A 25,924-nucleotide genomic window follows, 5' to 3' on the forward strand; every position below is an offset into this window, starting at 1 on the left:
GGGAAGTGTGCACAAGCTTTTACAAGATTCTCAGTTTTGCACGTAATGTTTGCGTTCTTCAAAAGACATGAATGCGAAACATTAACATTTTGCAAGACCCGTGTTTTGTTGAACACATGTAAGGATCCATAGGAAATCTATGGGAGACGGCAACTAATGTCCAAAAGAAGCTTGTGTTTTCAAACTGGGCAAACTGAAGCTGAAGGGTCAACAAATGCTCATTCAGCATCAACTATTAATTAAGAACATAAAGCTGAACTTAGTCTAAAATAAACTGTTGCTGGGTGGTAGATACTGTACTTTTCTGCATAAAACTTTATCATGTTAGAGAAAAAAGGGGCTGTAAATGTCAATATCCAACAAGACCTGATGGCATTTTAATAACTATTTTTCACAGACTATAAACATTTACAAAACCAATTTCTCTGAAACATTAATTCTCCACCAATGCAAATATGGACTTCCTCTTATTAATCTAAGCAATACTGATCTGGGAGAAAAGTAACCCTAACACCGCTGGGTTAGTCGCACATCAGGGAGAAAAAAGAAACATACGTTTTGGGTAAACCTTGGTCTTAATCACACCGTTTTACTTTTCTGGAATGAAACGCTGTTAGATTGATGCCTTGTGCAGGAACTTCCCCCTGTTAATGCGAGACCCAGTGGGTTTGCTAAAATATAAAGGATCAGACCTTCCAGCGGAGATTTCAGCCACGGATGCATGCATGACACTCTGAAATATGCTCACACACTTTGGAAGATCTGTGACACAGGCCTTATATAACACCATGTGGTTATGAAAGTTCTGTTAACACAACAGCTCCACCGAGGCTGCTGCGACTGCTCCTCCCCTCCAACCAGCAGAGCCATCAGTGGCTGATTTGTGGCTGAGTTTACCATTGGTGCCAATGCGAGAATTTGCTGCAGCAAGAGGAATTATCTCAACCATGCAGCAGAAAATATTCCTGGTTTAATGAAAAATAAATCCCTCACGCTGAACGAAACTGAAGAACGTGTAAAAGAGGAACGCCTTGATGATAAAGTGAAAGCAGCTGAGAAATGGGAAGAAGTTTCTGTGCAGGCGAGAGTCCTTAAACAAAGATGTATGTTTCCTCCAAACACAGACACTTTAATATCTACTTTGCTTAAAAGTGATCATATTATCACAATTATAATTTTAGCGCACAGAACTGGGGACAAGCTTTGGATATGTCTGGATGCACCTAAAGCCCACCTTGAAGATAACATCTGTCTTACATGAGAAAAGGGAGCTCAGACTAAGTACCATAAGAAATTTCAGAATCTCCAAGGTCGCAAATAAGTCATAAATGTAGCGGCAAAAAATGTCTGGCATCTGCTTTTCAAAAAGGCCATAGGGGAGTCTTCACTTTCTTTTGGTTATATAAACAATGGAGCTTTAAAGTCCAAATGCCTTTAACAGCAGAGCTACTGCCTGACCACAAAGATTGCTTCCTCTTTCTCGGTAGTAATCTACACTACAGACTATGCTGAATCACAAAAGTGGAGAAAACTACAAGCAATTAGAATAATAAAAAATGCCTGTAAGTAGAGGTCATTCTAATATAAATATATATAAATCTTCAGGATATATATATTGTTTCTTTGTATTAGATAATCTGTATGGTGATAGACTTTCATGTTAGTGGAAGTAAGCTTAAAATACTATTATAGGTTGAAGAGATGAAGATGAGTAAGATTGACTGCGTCTTTATCGAGACTCTTATTTTCAAGTGAGAAAGGAAGTAGTGCTCAAAGCGCCTTGCTATATTCGCAGCTGACAAAAACTTGTCAGACTGGCCGACAACACTCGTTAACAAGAGCAGTGTTGCCAACTCAGCTGCTTTGTCACTACATTCAGTCAGGAGTCATACTTCTAGTTCCTTTGTTTTGTACTCTCAAATGTGAGTAACCACATTGGTAGTAACTTCATTAGTACTTACTCGAGACTGTCATCGAAGCACATAATGTTCTTGCTCTTCTCAACAAGCACTGGGTGATTCCAGGGGTTCCTCGCCAGACCCAAAGCGCTTACTGGTCACCCAGTGCTCCCACAGCAGACCTGTCCAGTCACAGTACCATCAGAAAAGTTCACTCCTGTCTTCCCAGGATGCAACAGAACTGTGAATGCTATTTTCATTTGTTTCTTTTAACACAAAACGCACATAATGTGGAAGTGGATGATAAATGATAATCTGAATCTTAAAGGTTTAATAAGAGTGGCGTGTACTTATATTTACCCTCCTCACTGTTACACCTCCAAATAAGACTAAGTCCAACCAAAACTCGTCATGTTAGTAAATATCATTTGTCTCTGATTATTTGAAGAGTACCAATACAACTCTTCTGTGGAGGCCTCAGATATTTGGGAGGCAACATCAGTTAAGAAAAAGCATCATGGAGCACAGCAGACGGGTCAAAGATTAAAACGTGGACAAGTTAAAATAAAGGTTAGTCCATCTTCCAAGAGGCTCAACTACAAACCTACGAAGACACAAAGAGGGACTGGAAAAGGAAGTAAATTATCATAGCTCTTAATATTCACAGCATGATCACAGAGAGGTTCTTATTTGTTTTACACCTCAGAGATTTACTAATTTAACACAGGACCAAATTCTCATAATCACAAGAAAGATCTAATCAAACCAGAAGAGAACATGAATATTTGATAAAATAATAAATTTTCAAAAAAATTAAAAGTGATATTACATGTGTCTGTTCGTGTGGAATGTGCATACGTAAGGATTTTCAATGTGTATCCATGTGAGTGTTTACACAGCTGGAAGAGCAGAATCACTTCACCTGGTGGTGTTTCCTGGGCTGTCTGCTGTGATCCCATTAAATGGCAGACGAGCTTTGGCAAAAGAGAACCTTACCTATGAAAATATCCCCACATCAGAACGCCCCCCATACGAGGGGCCAAATCCCCACAAACCCTGACTGAATTTATTTTGGGGGGGGTAAATGGTTCCCCTCTCTAAACCCCCTGATAGATGCTTTCTCTGGCAGAGTTCAGGTGGATCTGTGCAGTGGCCACCAGCCCAGTTTCCACATAGACGCAGACTTGTCTCCACACTCCATGTCATCCCTCTCCTACTCTCAATCCAACTCATCCTTCTCACACCCACCTCCTTTCACATTCAGTCCAAACTCCAGTGACAGTAAAGGGCAGATTCGGTGCAGCCCCTACAGGGGTTTAACACTCTTTGTCTTCTATTATCCATTGTTTTCTTCTTCAAATTCCTGCGATGTGTGACTCACTGATGAGGCGCTATCATGCCGAGCACAGTGGTGATCAAACCAAAACCAACAACCTTACTCCTCGGTTTATCCATCTTGTTAATAGGTCTTCAGAGTCATGGACTGAGTTAGTGGACAGAGACGTGAGGCGTTGTGTTATCAATCTCCAGCCCACATCAGTAGCACCCCACTCAATCTGCCCGTATACCTGTCTATTGCAGGAAAACAAAGAGAGTCTTAATGGCCCCTCAGTGATACCAAGAGGTGGAAATTGACAAACCCCCAATGGTCACTCACTGCTTAGCCCAAGGCTTTCTCACATTACACGCCCCATTAGACAAGCATGTCCTCCCTCAGTCAGACTGTCCACACAAACGTGAATGTTCGCAATCGCATGGAAAGATAAAGTTGTGGAAAATTCTGTTGCTACCCTTGGAAAAAAAAAGTAAATTACTGAAATAAAATGAATCCTTCATGAATATTTTTCAGTGTTGATAATTATCTAATGATTGGTTTTAACAAAATTGCCAGTTGTTGGAAATACTGTTGTTGCTACCTTGTTCAACCTTCTTTGCTAATCAACGTTAAATAGACAGCTAACATTATATTTTAGTCTTTGGGCTCTCTTTTACACTCCTATAAGATTTGGGACTGAGAAAGCAATGGAACCAATTTATATATTTAATGGAATAAGTCATTTTGTATCAGACGCACCAAATATTTCGTATCATCTTATGTTGAAAGTCACAATAACGATATTCTTTTGGTATTCTTGTGGATTCCAGCAGATTTTATTTAAAAACTATAATTTCAAAATGGTTTTTGATGCCATGCTCACATCCAAAACCCCACTTCGGCTGATTTTGGGCTGATTTGTGTACATCAGTGTACACAAATCAAAGGTTAGATTTCTCTAAATTTTAGGCTTTGCTCATGCAATAAAAGATTGTGCACATGTTTAATAAGGCCAACAATGTGTCCACAGCCATACAAGTTCATGCAGAGTATAATGTGAATTAACAGCCTGAAATCTGGCAAATAGCGAAACACACTAAACAAACCTTCTGGTTTTTGTCCTGCAGTGCAGGATATAATGTAAACCAAATAAAAGAAAATGGAAAAACTCTTAGTTTTATTCATATGTCCAGCTTTGTTTACTGACCTATGTGAGCTTTACATGCATTCCTTTTCACTTTCAGACCAATTAGGTGTGGTTGAAAGAGCCAAGTAATAAAAATGACCGATTTGAATTTATACAATCAAAGGGACGTATGCATCGGAAGGGAGAGCCTTAGTGTTCGTGTTTCTGCCGTTTTGCTGTGTGAAACAGTAAACAGGCTATACCAGGAAAGCTGACCATAACCACACTGTATTAAAAAGGAACATTTCTCATCAGAGTCAAGTAAAAACTGGATTCCACCATCCTACACTGCTTGTAGATTCTTAAAAAACAAAGCAAAAACAACCCCAATAATTTATGATTTGTCAAAACCTTCCCACAATGTAAATTCTTAGTTTTCTCCAAAATATTCCTGCAATTTTAACAAAAACTCTATTTTTTGTTAAATTTTACAATTTAGCAAATATCCTTAAAAGTTCCCACTTGTGAACCATTTATCATGTAAGATCACATTTACTGAACTACATGAATTATATGTAATACTTAATATTAACTAAATAAAATAAAAATTGATTCAATAGGAATAAATGGAGATTAATTAGCGGTTTAAGTCCATTTTTGTGTGCTTCTTCTTCTTCTTCTTTTTTTTTTTTACAAAGTGTTTATTTTTAATCATTGTCCTCTTTTGTAAATAACTATTGAATTTGGAGAAAAGAAAATGGTGTAACCTTGTGGAGCAATAAACATTTAAGAGGAATTTGGAACAAAAATTAATATGCTTAAAAGTTCCCTCCATTGTGTGTAAACTTTGAAGATTTAGAGAGGACAGACTAAGAAACAGCAGTCATAAAACAGTGTGGTCTGGTTCTGTGCTCCTGTGGGCCAATCCCTTTACTGCTAGACACACTAAACAAACAAATAAATCAGCAACATAAGCCATTAAGAGGAGCTGTGAACAAGTTTTAATCCCACAGGCCTGAACGTGGTTCTGCCCAAAGCATTTATGTGATAAAAGTGACGTGTGGAAGGCTTTTAAATTTATTTATAAGTTTTATGTTCAGAAATTGGACATTGGATCTGATTTGGAAAAATCAATTAGTTCTTATAGATGATAGTGAACTGGAACCGTGATGTCGCTGATCCATGTGTTTTAGTATTATTGAGAAGTGACATCTTGTTTGTAGATAGATGTCTAACCGACTGACTTGTGGTGTAAGCACAGGAATTCATGGAGATTTTGTTTTTATTGCGTTTCCTGATTTGAATGATTTGAGGAGGACTGGTTTCTGAGCCCCTTTGTGTCTCCGCACACTTTACAGCAGCACAGCAAAAGACGCAGAGATTCATGAAGTAAGTGGACAATTAAATCAAAAGATATACTCTTAGGATCATTTGGTTTTCACCACGGACCACGGAAACATCTGAATTATGGCTGAAAAGACAACAGTGTATCCATGTACTGATCTATCCAATCATCACACATGAGAAAACCCCAAAACAATTAAACTCAGAGACCAATCCTTCACCCATGGGGTGACAGTGGTAGAAGTTTGTCTCTTATTTACTGGGTTGCTGCTTCAAATCCCCGTCTTGGGCTCTTCTGACCTTGATAAAGCGCTATCGAGGAATAGGCCATTTACCCTCAACCTGAAGGAATGTTTTCCGGTTGGGAACTCTGGGCTCAGACTTCGAGGAGCTGACTCTCGTGCCAGCTACTTCACTCTCAGCTGCAAACAGCTCCAGTGCATGCTGAAGGTCATCACCTGAAGATGCCAACCGAACCACTCCATCAGAAAACACGAAACCTGATATTCCCAGATCAGACACTTTCCTCTCCACAAATGCATCTGAAGACCTTGTTCACGAACAGGTTCAGCAACCCTCAGTCCAAAACAAGCTGAAATCATGTGCTCCTCAGACTCTGCCTCCTCTGTTCAGGAAGCCCACGAAACAAAAACTTGCCAAGTGCTGCTCACCTAAACAGGTAACATTTCTGTCTATTTACACGATATCCTTAAGGTTGGTATAAAAGTGCCACATAGAGAAATGCACCTTACAAATATGAATATTGAACTACGTACACTAATGTCGGATGTTATGACTATGTAATGCATCTTTTGTCCTAGGTTTTGACTGACGCAGACATCTGAATTGCCGTAACATAATCTGAATGTCCAAACAGCTTTCTGACCAAAATGACCTCCAATGCATCAAGAAAATTTATTTTTCTCTCCTTTATCTCTTCCAGACATTTGTAAGTCCTTACAGAATGTCACTCACTTTCTTTTCTCTGGGCTTTTCCCTCCTCTTAAGTATCTTTGAATTTGCAGCCATATGTTTCTGATCTACAGATACTTGGCTAACCAAAGAAAACCTGCCTGGTGTTCGCTCTTGCTGCCTGCCTGTCTTTTGCTGTCCTTGACGTTTTTCCAGTCCCCTGACCTCCTGCAGTCTGGCTCAGCTGCAGTTGTTTTACTCCTCAAAAGGACTTTTACAGAATGCAACCACAATAACTATGTGCTTTTTAATGTAGAGGAACATATACTGTTTTGTTGAAAGCGGTGATAGACACTGGACATTTCCTTCTTAGCACAATTTATGGGCATTGCCTTCAATATCCATGAATGAAAGCATCTCTGCAGGACATTGAAGGTTAACTTTTTTTATATTTTGTCACCACCACAAATTTTATGTATATTACTGGTATCCTATATGCTATACAAAGACAAAGTATCATCCTAATGAAGCTTAAATGTGGTTTTTAAAAAGTAAAAATCAATTTGTAATCAGACACCTTTACTCTTAACTCTGAATAATGTATTTATAAATACACTTGTGAAATATTGTTGGTATACTAGTGAACAAGCTGTCACGAAGACCAAAATATTACACCTGACAGGTAAGCTGAAGTTGTTCTACGTGTAAAATATTATTTGCAACATAAAGCTGAACATCAACCTGAACACACTATCCTCACAGAGAAACATGGAATTTGCTTTTTTTTTTTTTTTTAGAATGGATGGGGAATCTGGTCAGTTTGACAGCAGATGGATGGTGCTAAATAAAGGGCAGCCCTGAAGAAAACTTGGGAATAGAGTGGAGGTAAACACAGAAATGCCTATAAAACATAGATACACACACTCTGGTGTCAAGCAGACCAGGTGTAAACCTGTTTTGATAGGCAAGTGACTGAGTGTTTGAGACGAAGATGAGACATGAAGTGCCGTGTGTGAAAGACTGGGCTTGCTCAGGAGCTGCTGCGTACGGAGCCCTGGAACGCACACGCGGGAACACGTAATTGAATGAGAAACGGCCTCATGTTGGTTCAAGACAGCTCCCTGGCGCAGTAACAGAAGCGCAAGGTCGGTCCAGGCTTTATTTCAATCTGTTTGGTGAATTTTTATTTGGTTAGCCCCTTTGAGCGCTCGCTCAGCTTCTTCGGCTCTGCCAAACCACATGCAATGTCCTGTGCTGAACCTGTTTTATTCAATGCTCCACAAAAAGGTATGAATCAAATCTAATAAAGAGTATGAAAGAACTGTGTGTAGAGGTTAAAGAGAAAGACTGACTGGCAAAAAGGCTTGGGTTGTGCTGCTGCTGCCGATGCTACTCTCCGTCTCCAGTGTCACAAAATCACCTGCCAAAATGAGCGAGGGCAGAGGTTTATCACAGCCACAGACAGCCCTCTCTGCTCTCTGCTCAGCGTAAAACCCGATGCTAATAAATGCTAACGTAAACCAGAGGGCAGTGGTGAGTGTTGCATTGGTCGCATGCTGATTAGTGTCCCAATAATAACTAAAACTCGCACACAACGTCAAAACAAACACAGGGTAATGCGTACACAAGATGGTCTGACATAGTCTGATTTATGGTTCAGGTCTACAGGAGAAATAACCATATGAGTAAACAAGCTCTTAGTTTTACTTGCTTTTCACAAGCTGGATGCCACAATGAACAGAACGTATCACATTTTAGCCATTTAGTTGAAGCCTGTTTTCTCTCATTTGCCTTCAGGAACTGCCAGACACTTTCTGCAGTTCACGTCAGAGATTAAAATGTTCAGTTTGGTGTTTTTGCCAGTCGTGTGCAGCCATGTATTATATGCAATCTAAATGCTTCCAGCCATTTCAGTCAATCTGAACTTCTCCTAAATTCCCTGGCGTTTTGTCCGCTTACAGCATTCCTTCACACGGTGACGACATCACTGTCAGGCTTCCTGCAGTGCTCTTAGAACTGATGTAGAGCTGGACATGAAGGCATAATTGACTGGTTTTCATAAATTTTAAACTGAGCTTCCAAAAACTGTGAAGGAAACACAAATCAGCTTCCAGAAAAACATTTATATGAAGTTACGCATTGCTGCCAGATGAAATCTTCAATGCTACATTTAACATGTCAGTGTCAATATTTCACAAAAATTAGGAAAACAAAAGACATGAGGGAAAACAGGCTGACTGTAGTTTTCATTTTATTTCCAAACAAGTTGTTTTAGCAACTTCCCAAAATTAAATAATTTATTAGGATGTATAAATTTGCTAAATATTGTTTTTCTTTCACATTCATCTCAAGTTTTATTAGCAGATGACAAAAAAAAACTATTGCTGGAAATGTATACAAGCTATGATACATCAGGTTTATTACACATCAGGCTGCAGAAAGTTGCCAAACTCCACGAAGCATCTACTCCGCTAGTTGATGACCACACTCTGCGTAACACTTTGTTGCTAATTTTCTTTCAGTCTCAATGATTTCTACTTTGTCTTATTAACACTATAGATGACTGAACAATATTCTGTAGGTAGGAAATTTCATAATTCTTAATTATTGAAAAGGTTGCATCCTCTCAATGTGGTACTGGAATTCACTAAGCTCCTAAGAGCAATCCATTTGTTCACAAAAGCTTTTGGACAGAGGCTCCCTGCCTCCATGTTAAATTTCTGACATGTGGAACACCTGAACTAGATTATCTAAATGGCCAAATCAATACTTTTGGCAATATAGTAGAGTGATGCAATACTCTGTGCAGATGAATGGCATCTAAGGGGCCAAGAAGCTAATTACATAAACAATATTTGTCACTCCTTGGACAGGAATCGCTATCCAACAGTGCACATCCAAAGTCTCCATGGTAACCAAATGCTTTACTGGTCAATGCATGGCAGTAATGCCCATCACTCATATCAAAATCTAGGGAAGTCAACTTGTCAAAAACAAAAACACAGCAGTCATTTAGTTGCAGGTGTACATACTGCATGTGTACTTGCAGCTGCAAGTTCTCTATTTTTTAAGTAGAAACTGAAGCGTCTCAGTTTCTACTTACAAATAATTTTCTTTATAGACATGCAAAACCCCAAGAAACTGGACTGCTGACATCAAATTTGGGAACAAATATTAGAAACGGAACAATAAATCCTCTGGCAGTGTGTGAGTTTAACTACTGTAAGCCAAGATTTTGCACAGTCTGAAACATTCTTTGCACATCAAAGCCATCCAGAGGGTGGGTCGAAGTTTTTTTTGTATTATAAATCAATGACACCAGTGCATGTGCAAAGTGTCAAACTCAGCAAGAGCCATGATGTAAATCAAATCTTCTTAAAGAGACCTCAAGGTCAGGTCAAGATGCAACAGTCCCGTGACTTGCAGAAATATGACTAAACCTGAAGGACTTTTTGATTCTCCCATTTCTAACTTTGTCAGAACACATTTCTTTTCTTTATGATTTGTCTGATTATCAGTGCTTGTAGTACTGATATAGTTTCAAGAAATTACAGGGACTCACAGGTCTGTAACACTGACTTAGCGCTCAATAGGAAATAGTAATATTGAAGTATTTCTCTAAAGCTTGCAGAAAGAATTATAAACGCATCGAAAATGAAAGGTGTACACTCTGAATTTATAGCTGATTAAACTGAAAGAAAATTTTTTGGACATTATTATGTTCAATCAATGATAACCTCTGGATATAATTTTACATTATATGACATACCATAAGTAAGCCTATTGGAAAAAAAAAGGCTACAGTTTTAACTGAAAGAAAGAAGCCACAGTCGTCATCTGCTTGTAGATGGAAATCTTAAGCCACATAGAGATAAACTACGAGTAACACGTGTTTTGACAGGTTTTGCATATTTTTTCCCCACATGATGTTTCAAGGCAGATTTATTTGAGCTTCTGTTTTCTGAGCTAGAGAAGTGTGTTGAAATATATTTCCAAATTACTGTAATCTTTGGAAGAAGCATCTTTAATCAGAGAATCCAGTGCGATTATGCAGTGTTTGTGTGTACAGTAAATCTGCAATGACTTAAATCAAACAAAAGCCCAGAAGAAAGCAGTACCTTTGACAGCACAAAGCCAAATCACACTTATACATGGAAAAAAAAAAAGAGCTATGCACAAGTCAGAAAAGAAACACAAATACTGTCAATAGCCACACCGCAATTTGTCCTATCATATATCCCTCCCCCGGCAAAACTACACTAAACCACAAGTCCACCAGGATTTCTCTGGTATGATTAAATGAAAGTCCAGACATATGCAGCACAAGCATTTACCTAAATCTGTGCTCTTAGTAGAAATAAAGGTTTTTCTGCAAAAGCAAAAACCCTTTGTCCTTTTCTCATTTTGTTACGTTTTAACTACAAATTTCACTGTATTTTATGGCTATTTTTGCAATAGGTCAAGACAAAGTAATAACTGATGTGGAAAGAAAACAATACACAAATAAGAATTAAAAAAAGTAAAAATATGAAAACTGCAACATTATTTTGTATTTATCCCACTGAGTCAATTCTGTAAAGGACTATCTGCACTGCAATTACACCCTCAGGTCTGCTGACGTACGTCTCTCTCTTCCCAAAACCATTGAAGGTCATCCAATCTGGATAGAAGCCATGCATGTCCATTGCTTTGTACAGCCTCTAATGGGTTGTTCAACTGAACAAAAGCGTCACCGCAGCATGATTCTCCCACCACCATGTTTCAATATGTGAAGAAACTAATGTACTTTATACATTTTTATTTATGACAAATGTTAAGCTGTTCTATCAAAAGAAAAATCACAAGATGTACTGAAGGTTTTGATTTTAACATAAAATATGAAGCATCTTTTGCAAGTTTGCAATTTTAAAGCCAGGGTATTATGTAAAATAGAACTATTTTATATCGTGTTATGATGTCATTCCCGCAGAAACATACTGTTTTATTTTGTTTGATATGCACCGCATTTTTATAACCAATGAAAGTAACAGTTACTTCATTGTGTTATAAAATGGCACTGTGTGTCTGAAAGTACATAATACCACCCCTTTAAACAAAGTTACAGATATAGACTTTTTCATTTTAAAATACTCAGCAGTAATAAAAACAAATACATAAATTATCAGGTTGTGAACTCAAAACGACTCCCCCCCCCCCCATCTAAACCAGAGCTTTCATTGATTTATGAAGAAAAGAGTAACATTATTAGATTCACGTTGCACCACAACAGACATTGGAAAGAGAGATCCCAATCCAAGCCCACACTCACCCAACATATTGTGCAAAACCGTTCTAGCCCTCCTCCTGACTGCGGGATACACAGACTTTCCGCTCACAGAGTCAGAACCACTTGAAATATGCCTTTTTACTGCCATCGGTGTCGTCAAGAAGTCAAATTTATGAAAGCCTTATCTGCAATAACACATTAAACCCGGAGAGATGGGAATTCCTGTCTTCTTTTTTTGTCTGCAGGACTATTCCTTGGAAAGCAGAAAAGAGGTTCTGGTTAGAGTCAAAGTGTATTGTAAATTTTGTGAAACTTGTTGAAGGAACAGCATGTGCGAGAATTGGACAAAGGTACAGGTTGTATCTCTGAGGAGGCTAAAGGCATTTAGTACAGAGGCCATGCTGGATCAGCACCAGTGTGAAGAGTGTGCCTTTTGTCTCAGACTGTGAGCTGGAGCTGCACCACGTTGTTGAGGTTTTGGGGATGCGGTTGAACAGTGGTCCTGTGCACAATGTGAATGGCACTGTTTATGTCCTTTATGAAAAACAGCAGCCACTCCTCAGAGGCTTTAAAGATTCCTTGAACATACCATGGCTGTGTATGTTCACATGCTCATTAGTGTTTAATTTGTAAATTACAAAACATTTAAATGCAAAGAGTTCTTGTGTTTGTGACAAAATAATTCCCAATTAGAACCAAGGACTGCTTAGTCTCTTGTCTCCTTTTTAAATTGACTTGCCTTTTCTTATTTCATGATTGCACATAAATAGTACGTGGATGGATGCTATCACTTGTCGACATTTAAATTTTCTTGTGGCCTCACACTTAAATTTCAGTAAAAGACTTAAGATTGGGGCATAATTTCTTAGTGCAGGACATCAACCCTAAACCCTGAACCATTTCATGGTTTAGATGAAAACAATCATATTTTAGAATGGCCAAGTCAAAGTCCCAGATGTAAATCCTATTGAGAATCAGTGGGAAGACTTTAAAGCAAGAAAGATGGTCAAAAATTTCAGTTGAATCAGGGGGATAAGTGAAAATGAGCAGCACAATTTCCAAAATTGTGTTTTTAAAATGAAATGAAAGCAATGCTTCTTCTTTTTTCCACTTTCTAGGTGTCCTCTACTTGCTCTTATATCACATAAATTCCCGAATAAAATACACAGTAATACATTATATTTGTGGCGTGTGGACAAAACTGAAATGAATAGACTATAATTCAAACCAAACTGTGAATTATGTGAATTATTTTAATTGCAACCAATTATAACTTGCGATTAACTCCTCAAATATATCATTTTGGATATAACAGTATAAACCAGATTAATGAAGCATATTTCACAAAACAACCAACAGCATAGACTTATTATCCATTTAAAAAGTCAGAAAACACTCAAGAAACTTGATATAAAAGAGTATTAAGGACTGAACATACTTCACTGAGATGGCTAGTTGAATGCCACCTGCTTTGGATAGAAATTTTGTAAAATATATTCAATCTGGGCAAACCTGCAAAATGAAATTTTGTAAGCAGATTTAAATTTATCCAGTGGAGTTAGGGCTTAGTGAAAGGAAGTAAAAACAAAAAACATTCAGCTAAGGTAGTTGGCATACTTTCACTTAGACTGGAATGCTATGATAACATCCCCGTCTGTTACCAGAGGAGACCCTGATCCCCCAGGCCTTTATGGGTCAGGGCATCCTTCATTTGGATGAAACCCAGGTAAGAGTGGCTCCATTATCAATTTACAGAGCAGGGGGAAGGGTTTGCATTCTTGGACATTCGTGTGATATTTGAGCATGTTCGGGGCACACTGATGCTTACAGCAATGGCATTTTTGATCAATTTTAGGTTAAAAGAAGACTTTGGCTAAAGTTTCTGTCATTTACAGGCATCTGAAGTCAGACAGCTGTCACGCCCCGTGCACAGTGAAGATCACAATGAGGCAGAAGGGACCAGCAGGGATGTGGGGTTGGATTTTGGGACAAAGTGGAGCCCTGTCTCAGCAGGGATGATCACAGAGGTATAGGATTGATGGTGCAGTGATGAAAGATGGAGACGTCGGGGAACAGACTTCCATTGAGAGCTGGACCAGTAAGACAGACCTACTTTGCATCACGGGGTCCCATCATCACATCTGTGCTCTGGCATTGGCTGAGGAGGACAGACTGGGAGAGGGAAGAATAGAAAAAATGTGGGAGGGAGGACTTGGGGGTAGAGAGAGTTTGTCCAGTAGGTTTCACACACATCAAAACTCAGTGTGTTTATTATCCTAGTGTGTGACCTGAGCCAGCTGGCTCAGCTGGCTCAGCGTCTACAAAACATGCAGTATGTCTGCATACGAGACGCTATGAATCTAGTCCTTTTCTGGACTACCTGGGTTAAAAAAACACACACACAGCCTCACCACAAATGTATAAGTCTCACCCTGGTGGGCTGTGGAAAATAATTTACAAAGACACCTGATATTTACCGTTTCAGTGACATTAAAGTTTGGGTGTCAGCTGCTATCACCTAGGCCTCGCAGGTATTTCTGAACCACAGAGCTGATAAGAATCAATCCACTAAGGTTACATTAGCTCTGAAGATTATTTCTCCATTCGTCTCCAGTAGCCCATCTTCTTACCACATCTAAAATCTGATAACTGCGCTGCAGGTGACTTGCTGGAATCGGGAATATTTGCTTTTCTTGGACTGATAGATCAATGTGGATAGATGGAAGAAAATGAGAGCAGAGCAGATAAGGACTGCCATCAAGACAAGGTCTTCTGTAGGTTAGGCACTGAAGACAGTAGTTCATGGTTAAAGCGTTAACCTCAGGATCAGCAGGGAGCCTTGTTATGTTAGAGCTTTTGATCCTTCTTCTTGTCCGTCCTCAATCAATCAGCAAAGCCAGCATCAGTTCCAGTGCAACTTTCGGTCAACTGCTTTCATGCAGCATTTGATGTGAGCACATAATACATTTACTCAACCATAAAATAACTGATATAATATGCCCAGATAATTAGTCACAAGAGACGCATAGAGAAATCAGCTGACGACCAAACGTTTGAGCCCTGATCAGTGAACGAGTTGAAGACTTGAAATTTTTGTGTGGTTAAAAAAAAAACAAAAAGAAAATGCACGAGAGTCAACACTGTCAAACAATTACTAAAATTAGAAAACTCAGACTTGGCTGTTTTCGGTGACGTGTGGAAAAATGAACTCAAAAGAACATAGAGTATCCTTCTCATTTATGGTTAAAAAAAAAAAACGAAACCCAAACACAGGGATTTCCCAAAGTCATTTTCTCAAGGATAACTCAAATCATAAGTATATTGGCAGAAATGAACATTTTCTCCTTGGGTCTGCACAGCTGGTAGCGCTGCTGCTTTGCAGCAAGAAGGTCCTGGGTTCAAAACATACCATTCAGTCTTTCTGTATAGTCTGCATGCTGTCACTGTCCATTGTGGGTTCTCCAACTTCTGTCCCTCACTCCAAAAGCATGAGGGTTAATTGGTCCCTCTAAAATTTTCCTTAGGTGGAGTCTGTGCTTTATCCTGTGTGTCTCTGTTTGCGCGTTTCCACAGAAAAGTCTACAACAAGCTAGGTTTGTGCGCCTCTGGACGCCAGTGTTTTGTTAAGACCTGACATCCGTTTCCATTTATTTTGGGAACCAAACATGCGTCATCCATTAGACAACATGGAAGAAGGACATGGCAGCAAAATCGGTGGCCTGTTCACTGTAATGCTTGTTATTTCTTTGTCTTCAGTTTGACCGGTCCTCAGGATGACATTACGGTTCACGCTGAAGAACCAGGTATTCCACGGTGCCCGACTAGAACCAGATTTGGCATTCGGGAGCCTCATTCCTCCGATGAAAACAGGCGTCACAGGTTAAAAGTCACGTTTGGGAACCGGAACGGGCTCTGAACATCTGACATTGGTGGAAAAGCCCTACGTTGCCCTGTGATAATGACCTGTTCCGCCTTTCACCCACTGACCGCTGGACATCGGCAACAGCTCCCCTGCGACCGTGCAAGGACGAGCAGATACAGACAACAAATGGATGAAAAAACACAAAATGTACTCCAACACGACACAAATATGCATGTCTGTTGAAAATAAGAAAAAAAAAATGTCATCCCAATTAGCTACACACTCGGTGTTTATTTTTATTTCACTAGAACTTTGCGTGCGACAGTAGTGCACTGTACATGCCATACATACTGCCTCATCACACGACAGCTGGAATGTTTTCAAATCCTGTGTCCACATCCAGACAGAAAGATGTATGAATCAGGTATTGTTTAGGGTGCATATGGCATATATGTCAAGAGACAGAACAACAAGAGGCAGACCCTCTGAACTTCCCCACTCGGGAGCTCTGACAGAGAAACTTTTGTAATGTCCAAATAAATTCTTTCCTCTCTAAATTGACACTCTTCCGTTGCCATGGTGTGGATTTGGTTTAGTTTACAGTAATTTGGAGTCTGGGTGACAGAGGAATGTAATGGGGGACCGAGGCTTGTGGTGCACTTAAGATTACTAACAGGTTAATTATGGGTTGGAATTCCAGCACTTATCACTTTTCAAGTATGCCTAGTAGGAACTTCATGAAAGTTGGTGAGATATAAATCAACAGAGCTATATTTCTGCACTGTTAATCATGAAATCCGTCTTTGCACTTGCTCTGTAATAAAGACAACTTTTCATCGCTTTGAAAACATAATTACTGACTTATGACATTTTTTTTTAAGAATGCATACAGAGTCTGTTTTTGTAAAAAGACGAAGAGGACGAATAATATTTTAATAATTTCCTATGTGATACTAATGAAGTTATAAGGACGGACGTTTGTGTCATACCAAATTCCATCTCAGGCTACCTCAGTGCTTTACAAAATAACCATCCAATGCCTTTACTGTTCATAAAACTAAGCATAAACTTTACCTAACCAGAAACATTCGGCGGTGGATGCATATTTGCTCGGGAGAGAAGTTTCACATGGTTGAGAACAGCAACATTGACAGACTCGGCTCTGGTCAATTTCAAACAATGAGAGACCTGCACGTGGTGCAGTCTTCATTTACAGCAGCCATGATTTAATAAAAGGGAAGATGGACACATGGTGCTCATAAGTGACATAATGCACTCCCCAAGAAAAGGTAATGGACTCCCCAAAGTAGAAAAATTAAAAACACACACAGAGACATATGCATCCACAGCCAGACAGTCTGTCAGACTTGCCATGTCTGTTCGCTTCTCTCTTCTCCTTTGATATAAGCGTAATGTGAACCGTCAGCCCTCTTACTAAATTCCTCTTTTAATGCAAAGACTTGTTTGTGAATGAAACAGATGATGGGTCAGGAGGACAGCTTGTTATAAACTTGGAATGCATTACTCCTTTATGAGTGAAGACAGAACAAGTGCAGACTATCTGCAGAGCATCTCTGCGAATCATATCTGTATGCTCTTTTAACTACAAAGACAGAAATTCTCCACTCTTGTTTTAACTTTTTAAAAAAAAGTAGACAAAAAGACATCTTTGCCTTCCATCTGAACAGCATGAAAATGTTTTTAAAGTAAAAAAAACAAAAAAACATACAGCTTCCATGACTGAAATGTTGGATAAAGCTGGGATGGGATGTATGAGGTTTGACTTTTGAGGCTTGAGTTCAAAGCACTTTGAACTGCCTTGTTGTTGAAAATGTGCTATATGAATAAAATTACCTTACTTTACCCTGATTTGCTCCATTGGTAAACTGGTGCAACTTCTAGCTTATCGTCAACTGTTTAGTCTAAGAAAACAATAGCTTTTATCAGGACTTGAGATTGGACTTCTGGAGACTGAAAACCAACTTGTGCCAGTATATAGAGAACACTGTGCCTTGAAACTAATAAAAAGTCTAAAAATGACAGGAAAAGCATGAGCTCACTGGCTTCTACTGCTGTGTATTTTAATATAAATTGAATTCAGACACATCATTGTGGAGTATGTAAAGGCTTTTCCAGGATTGGTAAGCATTCACAAAGACCACTTGCTTTTGTGTTATTAGGGCAACTTGCAGGGATGCTCAAGAAAAATATGTGATAACCTCAGTACACCTTTCTCTTGCACTGTGATTCTGAGGGAATGTTAATACTACTAATACCACTTCTGAAATGGATACAGGATCAAACTAATGTCAAACATTGTGCTAAACAAGAAGCCCTGTTTTAGCACCTAAACCTCTTTGTAAAAAAAAACAACAACCTGAGAACCAATTCTTGCATCAATGTTAGATGGATTTTTTTGAGTCATTTCAAAAACACACATCTTGTTTGCAGTTGGGTGAGAGTATAAGTACAAAATTAAATATTTACCACAGTAAGCAATTTGTATTGGGCCATGTTCACACAGAAGGACTTAGTGCTCAATTCTAATTTCCGAGCTGGAAAGAAAAAGATTCAATCTATTGCAGTAACCAGCAACAGGTTACTGCAATACATATTGTAAATGAGAGGCTTGCTGATTATCTGGAGTTTATTTACCAACTTTTATTTACTGGTAAGCCAGTTAAAGTTGAATACAAATGCCCAAGCAGTAATAGTTTACGTTGTGAACAAAAATAGATTAGGGTTATTTTGTAAATTTCTCTTGTCATAACACCTATAAGCAGATTAATTCTTATTTTAACAGAATTAAAACAATTAAAACAACAATGTGATACATAAATTAAATTAAAACAAGAATGTGATACATAAATTAGTATCACATTTTGATACTAATTTATGTTAAATTAAATCTTAAAACTAATCAGTTGCCCTTTATGCAAGAAAACAAGCAGATTTTGAGGCGTTAAAATGGCAGTGAAACCTCTTGACTCATAGTTTAAACCAAATCCAAAGCACACATGGGTAATTTATATATCCATTTATAATAGTCTAGTAAATGTGCTTTTCCAATATTTTTGCAATCATACAGTTGACTAACTTCAGTAGAGTTTGTGCAGCAGAGAAAAAGGAAAGGGGCAGCTCAGGTTCATTCAGCTACAAAGTCTGCTTCAGCAGCGATGCAATGGAACAGCAGATCAGCAGTCCAGGGCGTTCTTTGTCTTCAACTGTGCTACAGTCATGATGTCCTAATGCAGCCCTTAGCTGTTCTGCTCATTAGTAAGACCTCCGGCTGAAAGTCAACTCTCATAAAGTAGGCTTACTATTCTTATTACAGTTTTGTAACAACAACTGTATCTGCCCTAGACATGACCTGCTGAAGTGTGATCATTGCAACAAGTCTCTCCAAAAATGTGATGCAGAGCTCTTAGTTTCTTTATGGTCATTGGTCCTCTCTCCAAGAATGATCACTACGACGAATGGGAAGAGAAATCACATGTAGTGAGCACAAGGTATGAACAGTTAATCCATATTTGGAAGACAAGAAAAAAAAAATCGATCAGGTCAACAAAAGGCTGAAATAACGAATGCTAGAGCTCAGAGAGCCAGATGAACAATCTGGCTGAGCAGCATGGGACATCAAGGCCATCTTTGGCCCAGGAGTTGACCTGGCTGTTGTGTGAAAAAGTAACCCTTGGTATTTCTAATATATGCTAGCAGCAAGAAATACAGATAGTTGACAGGTTGCTGCTGGAAGATGGAGTGCTGAGAGAAGCCGGCTGTTGTTTTTGGGATGACAGTATTGAAGCAAACGAGGAGAATGATCCAAACACATGTGGAAACTTGCTGTTCTACTTCGCTCTTCTTCAGCGTCCTTCTTACATAAGCTCATGGCTTAATGTACTGTAAGCTGCATATCCAGGTGGAGACAGAGAAATTCCAAGATAGCAACCCTAAATCAACTGTCAAGAAACGCGTATGCATGGGGTGTGAAGAGTTCAAGCAAGAGGAAGCCACTCTGATTTGCCACCACAAAAGCACAGAAGTGAATAAAACCCGTATTCAACATTACTTTTTCAATTATAAATTCTTACCCTTATGTATCCTGAGTCTGGGCACATGGGAAGACAAAAGGTGGAAAAAATCTTCCTGATTATCATTCATTTAAAAAACAATGAGTCAGAGCTGTAACACCACTTAATGATTGAATTGATGCACTAAAATAAGAATTGGCCTCATGTTGAAAATGATTTAAGAATTACCAGTCCAACCAGATGATTACTGAAAAAAAAAATGACGAGCCTGCGAGTCTGTGCAAGAAGCATTGAACAGATCAACATTTTGGCAAAAAAAATATTGAGGTTGTAACAAATGGAGCATCATCTTCTGACTTGAGCCAGTGCTGGACTTTTCTGTGATGGTGGGTGGGAGGAGGGCCCTGCTTCCATGGCTCCATGCAGGATCTGGCTGTGCTTACCAAGTCTTGATGGAGACCAGATGCAGTTTTGTTCCGAGTCTCCTGTGCTTTAAAGGCTTTCCGAGTCTGGACCTCTGATTCCGACAGTCAGAATGGGCAAATATTCTCTCAACTTACTAGAAGTAGAACATATGGTTCTTAATGGGGAGGCATAAAACAATCAGCGATCCACATGGCTTGGATCCCCTTTGAATTGGTGTCTTTGAATGACTGGACTCTGATTTAACAGTTGGAATGGGAAATCTAAAGTGTACAGTTAAGTTACAGTCGCATTATAAGGTGCAGCTGTTCAATAGCTTGTTCATACGAATAGAAAAATCACCCAGTCCAATGGTAGTTGCATGTATTTAGACATTTAACATGTTGAGGACTGAAGTTCAAACTGGGAATCAGAATAGGAAAGTGGATTTTAAAAGAACATGGTTGTTAGTGCCAGAAGGTCTTCTCTGAGCATTTTTGCTAATCTACTGGTAAGATTAGCAAAGATTAGCCAGCAGAACAGGCAGCAACTGTGTGGACAAAAATGCCTTGATTGGAAAAATGTTAAGATAATGAAAGGAGTTTCTAATTCAGCTGCAACAGTCGTATAATGTAAGAATTTATATTTAATTACATAGGGGGTTGGTTCCATCCTTCCCTCAGGCTGTAGCTGGTGGTGTAATGCGGAAGACATTTTCTCCCCACATTTTGATACTAATCATACACATCTTTATGTTTTGAACTCTTTACATTATTAAGGGAGTCTGAGTGTTAAATCCTTTCTAAGAAACCAAAAAGAAGCACAATAACTTTACATATCATGTCTCCTGATCCAGGTTTCACGATATATATGTTGTTAGGCTCAACAGGAAACCAGACCTTCCTTTCCATGATTGGAAAGACAAGAGGCTTCAGAGAAAAATTAGCCCTGGGCAAAATAAAGGGATTTTATCCACACCTCTTTTTCTCAATAGAGAATCCCTCCTAAACCCTCAGGGTAATAGTTTCCATCTGCAAGGCTCCAATAATCTAAACAAAGCTATATTAAAAACATAGATAGATTGGATTGCATGTCAAATTCTATAAAGGATGACAGTTTGGTCTATCTGACAGGCGCTTGACAACTGAGGCTTGGTTCTGTTTGTCAATGTAAGCTCATCATCCAGCTATGTTAATATCTCATATATATATATATATATATATATATATATATATATATATATATATATATATATATATATATATGTTATAATTATGCCACTGTAGTGAAAAAATGTTTTTGGGTCTTTTTGATCATCTTTACCAAGAGAACTAGTAATACGGGAGGGTACTACATTCACATCTCATCATAAAACAATAAAACAATTTGAAGTCAGCATACTTTGTCAGTTAATATCACAAATAAACATGTCAATTGTTGACCAGCATGTCAGTTTTCAATTAAAAATGAATTCCAAATATTTTTATTTATTTTCTTTTTTTTTTTTAGCTTTACATCATGTTATATCATTCCCTAATCAAAAACATACCCAGAGTGTTGCTTTGACTCATTCAGTGTTTGAGGAATCATTGAATCTCCTATGGTAACCATTTGGAGACGTTTTAGTGTTTAGTCATACAAAGCGCTATCTGTTTACCCAAAACTCAGCCTTGGACCTTCAGTTCCAAGCCGACCTCCTCCCTTTTTCCACTAGAAAACAATTCTCACTTCTAGCTCAGTCTGGGCTTCCTCCCTTTGACTCACAATGTTTCTGGTCAATTTTTGACCGGGTCAGTCAGCAAACAGAAGGAGAAGTTGTAAGCAATGTTGATTTTCTGTGCCGTTTTAGAGTTGTAGCCTGCCTGTAGCTTTAGCAGTGACAGAGGAGGAAGTGAAGGACGCCAATGAGTCAGTGTTGGCCACGCTTACAAACATTGAACTAACGTTTACAGCTGCCTCGTTCCGATCGGCACTTCTCTCTTCGCAGTGGAGGATGATTATTTACAGTGCAGACAATTTCTGGTAAGCTTCTTAGCATTGAACCGGTGCATTGCATACATCATGAGCAAACATTAGCGATCGGGGAAAATTTAAAACCTCAACACAGTCCACACCTCCAGGAAGAAATCGTTTCTCAACACTCCAGAGCCCAGACTCTTTGGACGAAGGATTGGTTTTTATTTATATTAACTCTGGACTACCAACATTTTCAGTGAAAATGAATGGAGAACAGATTCATAGACATGCACCTCATTTATTGGTCTGCACGCAATTTCCTCTTTCTCACTCCCAAAAAATATCATGCACTTTAACCTATTCGTCCGACAAGCAAAATTAAATTGAATAACACTTTCAGCTTATCTGCTTAACAGAGAGTTGCGCTACATGAGTTTAGTAGGTTACAGTTTCATACTTTCATTTATGTCATTTTCTATATTTCAGGTGTTTTCTAATGTAAATTTTCAACTTTCCTCTGCTTTTGTTTCCTCTCATCAACTGTACTTGTGGAGGATAGAAATGTCAAACTGTGACAGACATGAAAACAAAAAAAAAAAAAAAACCTGAAACGCACCCAAATCAAATCGCACCCTTGCTTTGATCTTCAGTTTCCAGCCAAGCTATTAATTTCCAATAAGCTGTTCCTGAAGCACATTCCAGCATCATAAAATATTGATACAAGAGATAGAACACGTATTCTTGGCTCTGTACAAAAGGAGCACCTGTGCAGATACTTAAAAGAAGAAAATACAAGTTCACCAGGGGAACATTCACACATTGATTTTTAGGAAGTGGCTGTTTACAAAAACTTCTATATTTAGTTCCTCACAGGAACTCACCAGAATGTAGTGGTTATATTTTTATTAGCTAACTGGGGATGAACTAAATACTAATGAGCAACTAAGGATACTAAGCAAAGACTATGATCAAACACAAAAGGTGCTCAGGAATCCTAATGGATTTGAAATTTGTCTTTAGTCATAGGTAGAAGGTTGCAGGAAAACACTTTATATCTGGCCCTTGCAAACATATCAATATTCCTTGAAATTCTTCACATCTTGTCATGTTACAAACCACAAACATTAATACATTTAATCTGGATTTTATGTGATAAACCAACTCAAAGTAGTGCATTACCGAATTGAAAGAAAGAGGAAACAAGCTTTTCAATTCTTTTTACAAATACAAATCTGAAAGGTTTGTGTGCATTTGCATTCAGCACCCTTTACTCTTACAGAACAAAATAATAAAAAAAAAAATACAGCACAGGATTTGAGTGCAGCAGACTCCAATGTCTAGAGAACAGTAATGAGCAGACAGCAGCATGTAGACTAAGATATACACCGGGCACATCAGGTATAAAGCTGTGGAGATGCTTAGAGCCTAGCCTGCCAGGATGTGTGGAACGACAGGACCCAGGCGTACGCAGGAGGAAGGCAGAATCACGATGACAATGAGTTATTTGTGAAAACAGAATGGAATTTACAAAACTGAAAGACTGAGAAAGAATCCTGTGGAATCAAGAAGAACTAAGAATAACACCACCAGGATTGGTGCATCTGTAATGAAAACTGGATGCCTTAACAGGAGGTATTAGTGGCATGGGAAGCAGTGAGTAATGTGCTATAGCTGTCAAATTGGTGGAGCCTAATGAATGACAAACATTAAGCTGTGGAATTAATATTAACATCCATTTCCATCCCAAGGCCTTCTGCTCATCTACTAACCAGGCATGTCCAAAAAACAAGCTTCTTAGTAAGACTTGGTTGGTCATTATGCTCAAAAATTATTTCAGTGAGGAGATGATTACAGGAAAACATCTGCAAACACTTCATGTTACTGATTGCGCCGTTTCCTCAGAGGATGGACAGAGGAAGCAGACGTTCAGAACACCTCTCTGTTCTGAACGTCTGTTTGCACTTGATACAGCAGAGAAATCAAACTTTTTACCACCTTGCCACAAGTGCTGACATTAATCCAGAGTATGCTGGCTTGAGCTCAGCTGGTTGATGGAGCCGCCTTGCATCGATGCTTATAAGCCAGAATCTTGATCGCTCCACAGTTTGGTTTCTTCTACAACTTTTTCCCCCAACACCTGGAACATTTAGTGACACCAGTAAAAGTTAAAACCTCTGGGTCTCGGCTTGAATTGGAGTCATGCAACAGAAGGATATTTTAATATTCTGTTTGTGTGCTAAGTTTTTACATGTATGAGCCTTACAACTGGTCTAACTTCTGCCCTTTAATGAGAAAGTGATTCATTTAACAAGATGAGGCCAGATAAGGCTGTTATTGTTCTCCTGTCGGTAATCATTTGTGATCAGATTGATGTGGTCAGTGTCAATATAACCAAAAAACTTTGACAAAAAAAACAACAACAACAACAACAAAAACAGCTTCTATCTCAGGGTAGGAGTGGACTTGAAAGGAAAACGTGACAAAGTGTACTTTAAATCATCACTGCTGCTCTACCTCAGTTCCCCAAAACCCTCACCAGAGGCCTCCCTCACCAGTCACTCAGTCAAAATGATAGACATGCTTTACACAAGTCATGCTCCAGAGTAAAAGTGAGAAGAAAACAAATAAACTGAAACGCCATTTCAGTTTAATTGCATACATTGACATTTATATGCATCAGCACATAAGCCAGCTGGCTGAAGGGATGCGAGTGATGCTGGTTTAAATGACATTTTCCATTTCTTCACTGCTAAATGCCCATAGGCAGAGACATTTCCATCAGACTGGACTGCAGCAGAGGCCAGCAGGAGTGCCCGGGTTTTTAAAGAGATGACGAGGCTATCCAGTTCTATAGTTGCACAGTAAAAATACTTTAAGATCAACATATTAGTTGTATTTTCACAGGTTGATATGAATTCCTAAAGTCTTTATTAAATCTTAGCATTGTACTTCACTCAAAATCCAACAGGACTGGAATAGCAAGGCCATCATATTTCACTTGAACCAGATTTTTTGGTGCATTTTCTGATGCTAGATTCTAGTAATGATAAGTAAGATTAAGACAGAGAGGAAAAGATTTCCGAAATCTTTTCCTCAAGGCACACTGCCCTGCATGTTTTAGGTGTTTCCTTGCTTCAACCCAAGTGATTTCAATTGACAGGCATTTGCTGAATTGCAATGACTGCTTTACTAAGGTGTAGTAAAGCAGCGAAAGATCTAAAAAGGGCAGTGAGTCTTGAGGACTGGGGTTGGGAAACACTGCTACAGATGATAGAGCCCCTGCCCCAATGCATAAAATGAACAAAGCGTCCCTTTAAGAAAGGTTTTAATCTGTGTGACGTCTTTTATTCCGATTTTTTCAAAGCCTGCTTTGATTAAAATTTAGATTCTTACAAGAAATTGCACAAATGAAGGTGACTCAGCATGGCTCCTTTTAGTGAGAACATGTGACGATATAAACTTTAATCCAGTTTTATTTGGTATCAGCATTAGCTCTAGTCTCACACAGTTGTAGCCAGTCTGCTGCAAACCATCAAGTGTTTTCTAACTTATTCCCTGCATATAGGAAGTTAACATTGAAACATATTATTCATTTGCGTTGAACTACCATTTGAAAACTTACGTTTCAGTCCCTGAAAGAAAGTCATTATTTCTGTCATCCCTGTGGGAAAAAAATAGGAAATGTGAAAAACAAATCAGATACTCCATCCAAATATGAAAGTAGGCAAAGTACTGGTCATAAATTATTTGTTTATTTCCTCCTGAAGTAAGTTTGTAATACAGCATAACTTCCTATGAAAATATGGTTTCAA

General features: G+C 38.7%; 1 long non-coding RNA gene across 1 annotated transcript in view; it reads right to left on the minus strand.

The window, feature by feature from the left end:
• Positions 1 to 25,924, minus strand: part of LOC106905891 (uncharacterized) — a 123,047-nt gene that overhangs the window by 79,874 nt on the left and 17,249 nt on the right. The window lies entirely within an intron of this gene.

The sequence above is a fragment of the Poecilia mexicana genome, unplaced genomic scaffold (genome assembly GCF_051168715.1).
Source record: "Poecilia mexicana isolate PSO_F unplaced genomic scaffold, ASM5116871v1 scaffold_6, whole genome shotgun sequence".
In the NCBI taxonomy this organism is placed as follows: Eukaryota; Metazoa; Chordata; class Actinopteri; order Cyprinodontiformes; family Poeciliidae; genus Poecilia; species Poecilia mexicana.